This window comes from Micromys minutus (genome assembly GCF_963924665.1).
Source record: "Micromys minutus genome assembly, chromosome: 15".
Lineage (NCBI taxonomy): Eukaryota > Metazoa > Chordata > Mammalia > Rodentia > Muridae > Micromys > Micromys minutus.
In genome coordinates, this window is record NC_137984.1 from 51,492,206 (window position 1) to 51,506,064 (window position 13,859).

The 13,859-nt window shown below is 39.8% G+C and overlaps 1 pseudogene across 1 annotated transcript; it reads left to right on the forward strand.

Annotated features, from left to right (window-relative positions):
* The first annotated feature begins 226 nt into the window (after window positions 1-226).
* On the forward strand, window positions 227-771 carry LOC308430073 (serine/arginine-rich splicing factor 10-like; annotated as a pseudogene). Its single transcript has one exon. The product of its transcript is annotated as a serine/arginine-rich splicing factor 10-like (transcript).
* Window positions 772-13,859: the final 13,088 nt, after the last annotated feature.

Consider the following 13,859-nt stretch of genomic DNA (forward strand, 5'->3'; position numbering starts at 1 on the left):
GAGAAAAAACAATTGGAGAATCGACACCCTTCACAATAGTCACAAAGAATATAAAATACCTTGGTGTGGCCCTAACCAAGTAAGTTTGCAAATTCATTTGGAATAAAAAAAAACCCAGGATAATAAAAATATCTGAACAGGCCCTGAGTGGATGTGAGCTGCGGCCGGAGCTGCGGACGGTTTGCCGAGTCCGTTAGTGCCGCTGGCCTAGAGTTCCAATTCCGTCATGTCCCGATACCTGCACCCCCGCAACACCTCTCTGTTTGCCAGAAACCTGGCGGACGACACGAGGTCTGAAGATTTATGTCGGGAATTTGGTCGTTATGGTTCAATAGTAGATGTTTATGTTCCACTTGATTTCTACACATGACGTCCAAGAGGATTTGTATATGTTCAATTTGAGGATGTTCGTGATGCTGAAGATGCTTTACATAAATTGGACAGAAAATGGATTTGTGGGGGTCAAATTGAAATACAGTTCGCAAGGGGGATCGAAAGACAGCAAATCAAATGAAAGCCAAGAAAGGGAGGAATGTATACAGCAGTTCAAGATATGACGATCATGACCGATATAGACATTCTCGAAGCAGAAGTTATGGCAGAAGGAGATCAAGGAGTCACTCCTTTGATTATAACTATAGGAGATCGTACAGTTCTAGAAATAGACCAACTGGAAAACTACGGCGTAGCCGAGGCCATTCTGACGATAGACCAAACTGCAGCTGGAATACCCAGTACAGTTCTGCTTACTACACTTCAAGAGAGATCTGAAAGCGGAAAAAAGAACCAAAGGGTTCAAGCGACCAAAGGGTGGGTGGAAGGCGCTGCAGTATGAATTCTGTACGAATATTTTGACTCTGGTCTGAAAAGATAAAAGAATTATCGAAAACTACATGGAATAGTTGAGGTCCCTTCAAGTTTGAAAGTAAGCATTTTAGGACAAATAAAAGGAAGTTCAACTTTGTCCTTGTGGAAACTAATTCTTAAATATGAACAGGTTTTTATAGACTCATGGGTAGCCTATCCATGATAAGTTACTGGAAACTAGGATGTCTGAATATCAAGGAAGACAGCCATAGTCTCTAACAGTGCCTCTCTTGGTCTGTCTCAAATTAACTTGGATGGTAAAGGTGTGGTCCAGTATAAAGTTTTTCCTAGTTATCTCTTAAAAGTCAGTTCACTTAATGCCAGTGTTGGCAAATCTGCCTCTGTTTATTCCAGTGCCAGTATTTTCTGCTTAACTGCTGTGCTGGCCTCTGAGTTTATTTACTTGTGTACTATATACAGTTTACATCTAACCACTCCTTCCCATGCTAATTCCACTTATACTTGATGTCCACCCATAAGAGCCCATCTCTTCTCACCTGCCGTGTAGACAGTATGTTCAACAGTTATTTATTGAACCCTTACTGTAGGCAAAACATACTGGATAATTGGAGAGGAGAACAGATTTTTTTCGTAAAACCTACTGAGCACAATCTAGTGAATCATTTATCTTGAGGTGTACTATGGTAATATTTTATCCCATTCATATCCTAGTATAATTATAAAACCAAATATACTATCAAAGAAAAGTAATTTTATGGTTGTCTGCCATTTAAAAATATCTAGTAGTTGTTGTATCCCACTACTACAAATAATGGAGAAAACCTGTGATAAACTGATCTATTGTGCAGTGATTAATATACAAAAGTAAGATTAAGTTGTTAACTCTTGGCTCTGTCAAACAAATAGGTAATCCCAAAAATAACAAGTATTTAACTTTCCATTAAAGCAGACCCTGGGTGCTATAATTAGATTACTTTGAGACAGACAGCTGTTATCCCAATGGACTTAGTATATTCTGTATTGAAGAAAGTGTTTACAGGATAAGACTTTTTAGTGATCTACTTGTACATTTTATAGGGGACATATTCTGTGTATAGTTAATAAATAACTTTATAGTGTCAAAAATATCTGAACAATAAGAAAACATCTGGGGGAATCACAATCCCTGACCTCAAGCTGCATTGCAGATCAATTGTGATAAAAATTGCTTGGTATTTGTATAGAGACAAGCAGGTAGATCAGTGGAATAGTACTGAAGTCCCAAAACTGAATCCATACACCTCTGGTCACTTGATCTTTGACAAAGGAGCTAAAAACATTCAATGGTAAAAGGACAGCCTCTTCAACAAATGGTGCTGGTTCAACTGGTAGACAGCATACAGATGAATGCAAATCAATTCTTTCTCATCTCCTTGAACAAAGCTCAAGTACAAGTGGATCAAAGACCTCTACAAAAACCAGGAACACTGAGACTAATCGAAGAGAAAGTAGGGAAGAGCCTTGAACACATCAGCACTGGGTAACATTCCCTGAAGAGACCACCAATGGCTTATACTCTAAGATCAAGAATCAACAAATGTGACCTCATAAAATTGCAAAGCTTTTGTAAGGCAAAGAACACTGTCAATAGGACAAAATGTCAACCAACAGATTGGGAAACAATCTTTACCAGTCCTACATCTGATAGAGGGCTAGTATCCAAAGAACTTTAGAAGTTAGACTCTGAAGAATCAAATAATCCTATTAAAAATGGTGAACAGAGCTAATCAAAAAAATCTCAACTATAGAATATTGAATGGCTGAGAAGCACGTAAGGAAATGTTCAATATACATAGTCATCAGTGAGATGCAAATCAGAACAATCATGAGATCCCACCTCACACCAGTCAGAATGGCTAAGTTCAAAAACTAAGATCAAAATGATGCTGGTGAAGATGTGGAGAAAAAGGCACATTCCTCCACTCTTGGTGGGATTGTAAGCTGGTACAACCACTCTGGAAATCAGTCTGGTAGTTTCTCTGAAAACTGGACATAATACTACCCATGGACACAGCTATACCACTTTTGGGAATATACCCCCTAAAAAAGCCCCAATATCTAACAAGGACACATGTTCCATCATGTTCATAACAGCCTTATTTATAATAGCCAGAATCTGGAAAGAACCCAGATGTCCTTCAAAAGAGAAATGGATACAGAAATTGTGGTGCATTTACATAATGGAGTACTACTCAGCTATAAGAAACATTGACTTCATTAAATTCTTAGGCAAATGGATGGAATTTGAAGTCATCAACCTGAGTGAGGTAACCCAGTCACAAAAGAACACTTATTGTATGCAGTCACTCATAAGCAGATACTAGCCCAAAAAGCTCGGAATACCCAAGAAATAATCCACAGAACTTATGAAGCTCAAAGAGATGAAGGTCAGAATGTGGATGCCTCAGTCCTTCTTAGAAGGGAGAAGAAAATACTCATGGAAGGAAATAAAGGGCAAATAGAGAAGGAGGGATAGGAGAGAAGATCATTCATAGAGTAACCTGGAAATCCATCCCATATACAGCCACTAAACCCAAGCACTATTGCTGATGCCAAGTAGTGCTTACTGGCAAGAACCTGATATGGATGCCTCCTCAGAGGCTCTGCCAGAGTCATTCTGATCAGACTCAAACCGAGGACCCTACTGAAGGAACTAGAAAATGGACTGAAGTAGCTAAAAGAGTCTGAAACCCCATGGGAAGAACAAAATGACCAACTAACAAAGCCTACCACAATTCCTAAAAACTAAACCACCAACCAATGAGTCTGAGTGGAGAGACCCATGGCTCCAGGTACATATGTAGCAGAGGACAGCATTGTCTGGCTTCAATGAGAGGAGAGGCCTTTGGTCGAGGGAAGGCCCATTCTTCCAGTTAAAGGGAATCCCAAGGTGCTGAGGTGGGAGAGGGTGGTTAGAAGAGGGAGCACCTTCATGGAAGCAATGGGAGTGGGAGAGGTAGGGAGTTAAATCTGAAATGTAAATACAGAGAATATCCAATTAAAAAAAAAAGTACACACCTCACAGAAAAACAGTTCTTATCTTCTTCTAAGGAGAAGGGAATGGTTCTGGGAGGTGTTAAATTGTGTGTGTGTGTGTGTGTGTGTGTGTGTGTGTGTGTGTGTGTTCATTCGCGTGTACATAAAATTCCCATGCTTGGAAAAGTTCTTTGTTCTTGTGGTAATGCTATGAAGGGCAGAGGCAAAGGGCAGAGACTTTCTCTAGAGGTCTCTGGAGTTTCTTATTAGCATACTAATAGGTAAAAGAAGGATTTCTTTGGAACTTAGAATAACAATTAGAAGGATTAGTTTACAAGTGAATAGTGGAGAATCTAGAAAAGAGCTCTATTTAATTTGCAAATCAGCTTTCAGATAAGGGAAGCATTCCTGATAATGTTCTTTTGTCATTAATTTTTGTTCTCTGTATAATTTTAAGTCTCCTCTATTACAGTTGGAATGTTAACATTCCTGTAAACCTATGAGCATAGTGGAACTTAGGTGTTCTCAAAGCCTGGGATGCTGACCATGGTAACCAAAGGAGAAAATATGAGCTCCTAGTAGCCTGCACCCTATTGCACCCCCTGTCTTGTAGGGTGGCTGTTCTCATCCAAGAGAGAGGATCAGGTGGAACTCTCTATGGTTGTGACGTTTTCAGTTGAGCCACAGACCTGGCTGGGGCAAGCACTGTTGTAATTACAGGTCTAGAGGTGGCCTAAGCTGAGAGGGCAGGGGGTTTATAAAGTTAAAAATCATACATTTGGTACCTCCTGTTGGCAAGGATGACAGATGGGAACTTTTAATAAGAATATAGTACAGTTGTGTCACCATGGCATTTCTGTTTGATCAGGGAAGGCATCAGAAAGCCTCATGGTTACAAAAGCAGAATAACATCTGGCAGCAAAAGTTCCTGTAAGAAGCAGACATACCAGAGAGTCAGTTCTAGCCAGAGATCAGGTCAGGATTTAGCAAAGCATATGTCTCACTTTATCCCCTGCCTTGTGTTGGACATCCTAGTGTGTCCAAGCTAACTTTCATCTTGAGTATCTCAATTATGTGAGTATCGGCATAACATGAGTCTAACAGATTCTAGTAACCCAAGGGGACTGGTTCAACCAGGATTCAAAACAGCACTGCTCTGCTGATGGTCCTGTGTTCTGTCAGAGTCTGTCTAATGGAAGAACATTTGTTAGCTCAAAAATTGCATGTTTTTTTTCATGACCATACAGAGCCCTCCTTGTCTAAAGAAGAGTCGGTCCAACCCAACTGCCTTCTATTCTGGAGGACCATCTCAGCTAGAGAGTCAAATACCTCTTTTAGAGTCCTAATAGAACATTCTACATTTCTGAGGTCTTTGCCTACTTTGTTACTAGTAATTAGGTTGATTTGTTGTTTGTTTTGTTTTGATTAGCCTAGGGTGGGATAATTACAAAGGGGTAGACTTTGACATTTATAAAAGAACATCAAAATGCATAAAATAGCAAGACAGAGAGAAACAAACACCTGTGTTCTCCAGGTAAAATTTAGTAATTACGAAGTAAACTTCCAGCCTCTATCTTGAGTAGCCCTGTTTGCTTTGTTTGTTCATTGTGACAGGCACTTGTGATACTAAGGGAGTCAGGAGGTCAACATGGCCTCTGGTATGTCAAGGGGTGCTATATATATGTCATTTGTGTCAGCAAAGTGACTCCTTCTGGCAGAGGGGAACTTGCCTTCTTTGAACCTACTATTCCAGCCTTTGGTGAGGACAAGGAACAACATACTTGTTGGGGTTTGGTCTGTTGATAGGTATTATAATGCTAAATTGTATACCTGAGTGACTACAAGTCATGTTTGCAAGCTTTTGGTGTGCAAACCTTGTTCCTTGTCTTAAACCTATTGGTTAAATAAAATTGGCTTCAGCCATTTACTGGAAGCACTTAGGGTAGATGGATTTGGAGTGACCTGGTTGGAGGAGAGAGACTAGAAGAGGAGGGGCAAGAAGGGAAGAGAGGAGGAAGCAACCATGGGGTGGGGGAATGGATGGTGAGCACATGGCCAGGAGAAACAGCAAGTATCTGGGGTACAGTGCTGGGGAGGTCGCCAGACCAGCAGTTAGAAGAGTAGATCAGGGGTATGCCCAGTAGTTGTCAAAGCCAAATAAAATAAGCATAGTCTCATTTATTTGTGAGCTAGTTGGGGATTATCTTAACTTGGTTGTACTACACACACTCCTTTCAGTAACTACTTCTCAGCTGAAAATAAGGCATCAGGGCCTAGGAAGGCTGAGATACTGGTCTAAGGCCAGGGGAGGATTCAGGCAGTGGGGTTGGGGGCGGGGAGGAGGTGGTGAAAACTGAGTGGGGGGTGAGGCGATAGTTAGAAGTGTCTGGATGGCTGACACAGCCTGAAGAGACAGGAAGCAATCACATTGGTTGGAGTAGTTTACAGCAGCTTTCAGCAAGTCTAGGATTCTCCAGTATTATACAGCCACCAAGGGCTGATGATCCTTTGGGAAAGAGATCTGTGGTTTACAGCTGGTTCCTGGGTGATGTTAATCATTTGCTCTGACCAATGCAGACTAAAGATCAGAAGGTAAAGTAAAGGAGATTAAGGGAAAAGCTGATATTTGAGAATTTCAGGCCTGTGGTCCTGACAAGAGCAGGGTAAATAAAAAGTCCACCTTCAGGGACAGGCAGTACGCAGTGAAACTTAAACTGCTGACTGGTATGACAGGAGAAGTTAGTTATCCGGAGTCCATTTGACCTGTGACAGGTCGGCCAAGTTACAGCTTTCTGAAGTTTAAATGAGTTTACCACCATTTATAAAAAACAAAAAGATAAAAGCTCTAGATATATCAGCATGATTGTTGTCTGCAATCTGTAGAAAAGCAATATTGTAGAAAACAGTTGAGAAGGGTCTGTAAAGAGCTGGAGGAGACTCATGTCTTTTAGCCACAGCAAAAGCTTAGGAACTCAAAACAATGATTCATGGTTAAAACCATCTGTGTGTGTGTGTGTGTATATGTGTATGTGTGTGTGTGTATGTGTGTATGTGTGTGTGTATGTGTGTGTGTATATGTGTGTGTGTGTGGGTGTGTATGTGTGTGTAAAACATGTTTTCAATACAACAAGAACTATTTTTAAGACTACATTTAGAAAATAACCAAAGGAAATGTCAAGTTTGAACCCACCACTGTGATAATGTTAGCCAGTTCTTTGCCCTGGATGAATTAATAGTTTATTAGAACCCCATTGATTAGTATGTTAAAATGCTGAACCTTTGAAGTCTTAATAGTATGCATCTTTAAAAATATAAAACTTTTCAGCAAGGCAAACCTGTCTATGAGTTTATATTTTTCAACATGACACCTAGTAGTTCTAGAAAAAACAAGGCCTCATTTCCACATGTGACATGGACTGATGTGGTAGCTACTGCTGAAGTAATGAAGGCTACAGTTAGCTGCCAACATCAACAGAGACACAAAAGGGCTACATCAGAGCAGGAAGTATAATCCAAATAATCTCCGAATCAATTAAAATGTCAGAGAGGCTGCTACCTGGATGGTTAAGCTAGGTTTCTCCATGGGGATCTTGGTGGTTCTATTGATGGCAGAGTCCCAAGGGTGTACCAGAACCACTTCAACCTTTGCATATGTCTTCGGATGGCAGTAAGTCTTTCCTTGTCACATGGGACAATATCAACTCAGCTTCCAGATCCAGAAGATCCTGATGTTCCCTGTGCGTGAGGAACTTAAGGGACAAGCCTACTTCAGTGAGGCAAAGAGGTAAGTCAGTTCTAGTGTCCCGCTTGTTCACAATTTGGGCAGGGACCTGGCACGGAGGGAGGCACCACAGTCCAGGTGGAACTAGCTTCTTTGGAGTAGACCTTAAGGTTGCTTCTAGAAGCTGGTATTTTTGTCTATTGTGGGAGTAGACCTTAAAGTTGCTTCTAGAAGCTGGTATTTTTGTCTATTGTGGGAAGCTTTTTTTTCCTACTGAATATCTTAAACACCATATTTATCAGATCTCTGAAGAGTTTCAGGGCTGCCTATTACTTTTACCTGATTTAAAACAAATTTTACCTATTTGTCATTACTTGTTTACTTGTTTTAGGCTTAACCTTGAAAACATATACAAAAGGTAAATAAGCTTATTCCTGTAAATAAGTTGCATTTGTATTTAGCATGCCTATAATTATAGTTGTAAGCATATTAAAGAATTTGATAATTTATAAGGTAACTGGTTATTAGCTTGCCTACCCTAATTACCTTTAATAGTTCACAGCAAGTAAGAAGCTTTTAGAAGATTAGGGATTTATAGTTTTAGCCCTGTTAATTTACCTACCTATTTGCTTGCTTGGAATTTTACAGGTCCCTCACAATGGTCCTATAGATCCTGAGAGAAAAAAATGTTTACATTGTAGCACGAGTTTTGAATATGCATCACCTTAAATGAGGGGGCATTTTTGTACCCTTTCTAATTTTTATATAAATCTTGTTTCATTAAAAGATGTAATGAGATATAACAATAACAAGTACATTTACATTTTTGTAATTTTTTTTCATGGGGCTATTAGACAACCTCTGGGACCTTTACTAAGTACTCTTTAACTATATTTAGTGAGCTTACAAGTTTTAAAGTACAGAAAGTTTATATAATCTTGAGATAAATTCATATTTTAGCAAAAGATTTAGGTTTTAGAGAGTTAAATAAAACACAACAAACAAGAAACTATAAGATAAACAACAGTGATTCCTACTGGGACATCTTCAACATTTTAACTGTTTTAAGGCACATGGTATCTTTTCCTGGGCTGTTCTTCTTTTCTCTCTCTCATACGGCCATTTGACTTACACAATTTGAGATTTGAGGAAACTTTTAAACAGGCAAGCTTAGATTGGGAGGGACAGGATATAATGGCCCTCCGGAATGAGCTTTGTAATAAAGTAGAGCAGTAGAAAGCTGCATTATCCATACCCCAGAGACACCGTAATTCCTGCAAAACTGAATCAAGTGACCAGAGAAACTGAACAAAATAAACTTAGAAGTAGATTTTTGTGGGACTTAAGCAGCAGGCTTCATTGAATCAAGAAAGGTGATAGAGACTGAGCAAGCTGTAGGAGGTAGCTGAGAGACAGAATTGCAACAAAACCAAACATAAATAGTAATAACAATTAGGCAAACAGCAGCCAGTCACCATGTTCTCACTCATTGCTGAGGGCGTCCAGGGTGGGAGATCACCTCACCTAAATGGCAATAGAACGTCCCCTGATGACACACAACCCTGGGATGATCACCCAGGAGTTACTCAGAAGAATACACTCACCAGAATTCAGAAGACGAGAGAAAATAGAAGGCTCAGAGGGTCAAATTAGGGTATCTTTCTTAGGGTAGGAATAGATCCCAGGCAAATCCCCAAATGTTGTAGCTCAGTTGTTCTCAGCCAAGAGAAGGAAATCAGGTGGAGCTCTTTATGAACTTAAAGTTTTTATTTAGCCACTTGGGCCCAGCCTGGAGCATGCCCTCATGTGACTCTAAGTCTAGAAGTAGCCCTCAGCCAAATGAGCCAAAAGTATGATGTAGCTGTAATGGCTGTTATCAAGGATGACAGTGTGTTTGCTTTAGTCGCAGCTCAGTGACAGGGCACTGGGACAGCAGTAGAAAGGTCAGAAGTTCAAGGCTAGCCTTAACTACATATAGACTTTCAGGTCAACCTGAGCTTCGTGAGACCCTATCTCAAAAATAAACAGGTGCCTCATAAAAATAAATAAATATTAAAAAAAAGGAATGACAGGGTGTGAACTTTTATTAGAACAGGGTACAATTTTGTCACCATGGTATTACTGTTTGATCAAGAATCAGAAAGTCATGTGGTTATAGAAACAGAAAAATGCAAGTTGGCAAAAGTTCCTGTAAGAATCTTATATATCTTAAAGTAAGGCTGACTTCAGTTTCATCCTGAGGTCATGTCAGGATATAGCAAACATATCATTTTTTCTTACTTCACAAGGATAGTGTGACTGCTGTGAGACTTTTACAGCTTTCTCCAGGTTCTGTAAGCTCACGTATTATTATGTACAGGGGAATAAGACAGATCTTTTCTTTCTATGTGCAATGAGACAAGTTCCTCATATAGTAGAGGGGAATGAAATAGTTTCTCATATAGCTAGAAATTCTACAGAAATGAGAGGATTGTGGTCTCCACCTTTAAAAGCCCTTTCATTAGTCCCTTTTGTGAAACAGACCTTTGATTTGGCTTTAAGACTATCTTTTTGCTAGTATTTAAAAAAATAAACTATGCTAACTACAATTTGGGTTGAAACTGTGTTTTTTTTTTCCCCCAGTGGCCTCAAACTCAGAAACCCAAGGATCAGGGCATACATATTTCTATAACTCATAAAAAGCAATTACTTGAGGTGGAAAATGCTACCATATCCATTTCAGAGGTGAGAAATCAAACAGAGAACAAGTACTTTTTCAAGGCTACACAACAATTATACTTCTAGAGCTGAATACAAAATCTTGTGGCTGAATTTAGACTGTACAATCTCTAACATGCAAGGCTGTGATTTGTCACTTGCTTATATATGTGATTCTTGTGATGCCCATGTTCCAGGTTTCTTTTCTCGTCTCAAATTTGGTTAGAATATCTTATACTATACTAGATGTGATAATTCTTACTTTTGTATAAAGAAATATTTAGTGTTCTACTATAGGAAATTCACAGTTGACCTATTGTTATGAAATGCCCACTACAGAATATCACTCACTCTTTATAGCCATTGAATGACTTTATTACAGTTGGTTTGGACTACACTTAGGTATTCTGGACCTAACTGCAGTGATAAGTATTTACAGTAAAGTTTGTTGGTTTGTTTACAAGCACATCCTTGCATCTCACTTGGCAGCTCCAGGAGGAGGTTTTGTGCAAACAAGCAGTTTAACAGAATGCTAACTGGTACATCTTGACCTCAGGTTCCTAGAATAGAGTTGGGTAATTTTCTATGGGGCTTCCCAGAACAGTGATCAAACTCTAGTCAAACCTAAATTGGCCTCATCAAGAATACAAGATTAATTACCTCTGAAATGTCTTGTACTTTTATACTGTATGCTCAACAGAATCACTCCTAGAAGTCCTTTTGAAATTTATCAGGTTTTGTTGATGTTGTTACTAAAATGACTGGGTATAAAGGTAACAGGTTAAAAATTTGATAATCACTGGGTATGATGGTGCACACCTGTAAATATAACAATCAAGACAATAGAATCTGACAATCAGAGTTGAGGACCATCCTGGGTAACATAGAGAGCTGAAGGCAAGGCTAGCCCAAGAAACCCAGTCTTATAAATTCAATAGTGACACAAATGTAAATTCAGCAGTGATATCAAAATAGACGACAATTTTGAGCAACCAGAAGTTTCTGACATGAATGAATTATAAATCGGTGCAACCACTTTGGAAAATGGACTGCAGCAAGTAGTACTTCTATGTCTTGGTGTATGTCCAGTAAATTTAATCATATGTGTTGTAAAGATGGTTCAGCAGTTAAGAAAGTCTTTTAGAAGACCCATGTTTCATTCCCAACTCCTATATCAGGGGGCTAAACAGTTTGTAACTCCTCCTTTAGGGAATGTGGCACTCACCTCTGTCCTCCACTGCCATCTACACTAACATCCACCCACCCTCCACACACTGACACATGACTCAAAATACACTAAATCTTAAAAAACAAACATAATCACATGTTTACTGAAAGGCAAATACAGATGTCATGGCCTTTGCTTTTAGTAGTTCCAAGCTGGGTACAGCAACAGCAGTACAGACAAATTGTAATATGTTAGTACAGTGTAAATCCATACTAGAAGGGAAGCGATTAGAGGATTGCTGCTCGTTGATAGGGATGCATGTCATGAATATGATACCGAGAAAAAGAAGGTGGGCTCACCAAGATTGCAAATTAAATGGGTCAAGTTATTTCAGGTTCAAATTCATAAATAAAAAGTGTCAGCCATTAGAGTGGAGTATGCAACAGTGCTTGGGATGTGCACACGAGATGAATGGTACTTGAAACAGAAGGTTTCCTGACCTAGATTCTGTTTATACTGGTGTGTGCACTCTGGGGAAGTTCACTTATGTGCTTATGTGCTGTATGCTTAGGACATGGTGCTTCTGTGTACACTCATCTCAGCGGTGGCTCAGAGGGTAGAAGCATTTGCTGGACAGTCTCCAGAGTGCGAAGTGGAAAAGAGAAACAACTTCTACAAGTAGTTCTCTGATCTTCACACACTCTGACATCTGTGCCTACACACACACACACACACACACATACACACATACACACAAACACACACACACACACAATACTAGAGCTGAATATAGAGAGTTAAAAACTGCTGTCCAGGTGTGCAAGCATAACCCACGTACTGTCCCCTTACTTTTCTTTGTATCTTCTAAGCTTTTCTCAGCATTTAAAAACATCATGGATGGCAGAGCAAAGAAGGGGGGTCACTGACACTAAGGATGTTTGAAAAACCACATGGAAACCCATAAACATCCATATATATATATTAAGTTCTGCCTCATTATGTTTGTACACCAAACATGGAAAGCATTCAGAACTGGTACTGTTAACTCCTTCAAATATCCAAGAACTAATAAAAAGAGGTTATGGGCTGACCCTAAGGCCACACAAATGGTTTATGAGAACATCAGGGAAAACTGCTTAGTTACTTTTATAACCCAGAAGTTGATCTCATAAAGGTGCATTTCAATACCTATAATATGAACACAAATCACTGAATTTATAGACCCCATCCAGTGAGCTCCTTTGTGATATTTTACTCAGTTCTGATGTTTGAGAACCTAGGGGAGGTGTCTGCATACAGCAGATACTCAGCGTTTGCTGAAGGGGTTCACGGTCGCTTACGACAGACTGCTGCTGCTTTTTAATTGCCGTGAAGAGTTTAGTTCCCACTAGCTGAAGTCACAAAAGCTCTTGCTTCAGTGGCTTTCACACTTTGAATCCTGCTTGTCCTTGTGTAAAGGCAAATCTACTGAGAGGGCAGGACTTCTCCGTCAATCCCCTGCTGCTGGAGAAGACAGAGGTTAGAAAAGGCTAATTAAAGATCCTTATCAAAGACGAGCAAGGAAACCATTGAAATGAGAAGATTTTTGACGGCCCTCACATGCGCCCGCACTATTGCTTTATGTCACATGTCACATCCCAAATGTGAGAAGCCTCGCTCCAGACACTTCCAGGTTGCCAGAGGCTCAGAGTTGTCTTGGCATTGGTCTCCCGAGTCTCTGAGCAGTGAGGTGATGAATTGGATCACTGACAGCAAACTGCCTGAGGAATCCCTGCTGGGTCTGTGCAGAAAAGCTAAGTGGCCTTGCACTTGGAACCTACAACCAGAGTTCTGCACCTGCTGGACCAATCATGCTTTTACCCTCCCCACTGGGCTTTGGAAGCCATTTGAGTTTATGATCCTTAAAGTCCATGATCTGCTTCAGAGAGAGGTTCCTGTGTTATGCTGTTTAGTTAGCTTTAAAGGAAATAATTCAGAAACTACAGATCCAAATGCCTTTAAATGACACTTGGGCAGCTTGGCTCCTGTTACTTTCCTTGATCCAATTAAAAATCCAATAATTCCTTTAATTTTATTCTTTACATATTTTTATTCATAGATATGTTTATTTTGTTTTCTGGGGGTCCTGAAACCGAGTGCATCTGACACAGTATTTTTCTTGGTTCTCCCCATCATTTCAGTTAGACTTATGATTGTGAATGAACCGGTCACAAGCCTGAGCTGTAAGAATGTTTGCCTAGAAGCTGCCAGAGTTCTAAGGCAGGCTTCCTGCTCACTTCCTTATATAGAGAACCACTCACTTGCAAAGGGCAGAGTCAAAAAGGGCTCACAGCCCCCTAAGTGACTCTTTCCTCACAAAGGACAAATTTATGTTATAAAGTATCTTTTTAATAAATTCTTGCCTACTGTAGTGAAGCAGTAAGTCTTTAA